General features: G+C 48.4%; 1 protein-coding gene across 1 annotated transcript in view; it reads left to right on the top strand.

Moving 5' to 3' along the window:
- Positions 1 to 6: 6 nt before the first annotated feature.
- The window catches only part of RNASEH2B (ribonuclease H2 subunit B), a 39,232-nt gene continuing 37,480 nt past the window's right edge, over positions 7 to 1,758 (top strand). The window contains exon 1 of the mRNA XM_010728789.2: positions 7 to 37. The gene's annotated coding sequence lies outside the window, so the exon portion shown is untranslated. The remainder of the gene's footprint in view (positions 38 to 1,758) is intronic.

The raw sequence follows: 1,758 nt of genomic DNA, 5'->3' as shown, positions 1-1,758 counted from the left end.
GGCGCGCACCCTGACCAGTGGGTGCTCATTGCACCAGGTAACCCCGCGGGGCCCCGAGGCGGGACGGGCTCATCCGCAGCGCCCGCCCCATCCCGCTGACGGAGCTCGGCAGGAGGCGAGTGCCTTGCGGCTTGCGGCCGGCCCCGGTTCTGTGACACAAAGTCCCGAGAGGACCCCCAGAATCCCGCACTGCACCGAGGTGCTTTGTTCCCTGTGGTGGTAGGGTAGGGCCGTCCTAGTTGGCAGGCGGTGCTGTGCCTCAGTTTTGTTAACAAGCTCATTGGGAAACATTCATCCTCGTCGGCGGTGAGGTCTCTGTACTTCTAAAGCAGGGCAGCAAGGCCTGCACATGTCCTAGGAATACAGGCTGAAAGCTGGGGCTGCCCTCAGGAGAGCTGAGCGACCTCTCAGTGCCTGGGGGAGCTGTAAGGAGGAAGGGGACAGGCAGCAGGGTCTGCCGTGACGTGGCACAGGGAAATGGTTTCAAACTAAAAGGGGGGAGATTTAGAATAAGGAAAAGCTTTTTTACACTAGTAGTGGTAAGGCACTGGCACAGGTTGCCTAGAGATGGTGGATGCCCCATCCCTGGAGACATTCAGGGTCACGCTGGGTGGGGCTTCAGGAGCACCCTAGAGATGTCCCTCTTCTTTGCAGAGGAGCTGGAACAGATGGCCTTTAGGGCTTCCTCCCAACTCAAAACGATTTTGCACTGTATGTGGGCTGTAAACATGGCTGTCTTAGCTTCTCTCACTTTTCATTTAGTAAGTGTGGATGTTTTTCCCCCTTTTACGTTCACTTCTGACTGGTATCAGATTTTAAGGCTTTCACTTCACAAGCCACAAAAGGTTTTAGCGTTAAGGATGATGTTTGAACACGTCCTATTTCGCTCTCCAAGACAGAGCAAGGAAGCATTTTGCTAAGTGCCCTTTTACTAGCTTGATTTCCTAAGGCAGTGAAACTTCCCCAGTTGCAAGCCAGCTTTGTACTGTGCCTATTTCTTCTCTGACCCCAAATTTTTGAGCTCTTTGGTTAATTTCAACCGAACCTGATAACAAGAAGGAGCTCTTGGGAGTATTTTTATGAGCTTTGTGAAAGTGTCTGTGATGATGTGAGAAATGCTTTAAATGGCACCCCTGGAGGGAAGGTGTAGCATGAGTTTGGTTCTGTGAGGATTGGAAACCAGGCAGGGGCTCCACCTTGGGGGCACTGAGAAAGTGTGCTGCTCTAGTTACAAGAGCAACAGAACCAATTGTTACAGTTTCACTGACTGCTCTCTTTGGTTTCACTTCCAGCCTTTGGAACTGACATATTTGATGCCTAAGAAAAGAATTTAAAAGTGAGGAATTCCTTTCTCTGCAGGCTAGGATTTAAGTTGAATCCTCTATCAGATGACTGGCTATGCCAACAGATGTCCATACTGTGCAAATATTTACAAATATGCTTAATTTATGCACGAGTAGTGGGTTCTATAAGTAAGTTAAATTCTTTGGTAAGAGTTGGCAGGATTGGAGCCAGAGCTTGTAATTTGCACAAAGCCGGACAGTTTGTATTACCAATTATGCCAGAGCAGCTCTGACAAAATTTATATAGTGCTCCAGACCTGTAAGAAAGTTTATTAAGCCTTACTAGAACCCCAGAGCACACAGCAATTTTAACAGATCACTGGCTGATAATTTGAGAACTCCACTGCTGATAAGACTTGCCAATCATATGAGTAGGACCGCTGAAATGAAATAAATGTAACAGTTTTTGTTGTGT

The sequence above is a fragment of the Meleagris gallopavo genome, chromosome 1, assembly GCF_000146605.3.
Source record: "Meleagris gallopavo isolate NT-WF06-2002-E0010 breed Aviagen turkey brand Nicholas breeding stock chromosome 1, Turkey_5.1, whole genome shotgun sequence".
Taxonomy (NCBI): domain Eukaryota; kingdom Metazoa; phylum Chordata; class Aves; order Galliformes; family Phasianidae; genus Meleagris; species Meleagris gallopavo.
The sequence above is the reverse complement of the archived record's forward strand: the minus strand, read 5'-3'. Positions and strand labels throughout refer to the sequence as shown.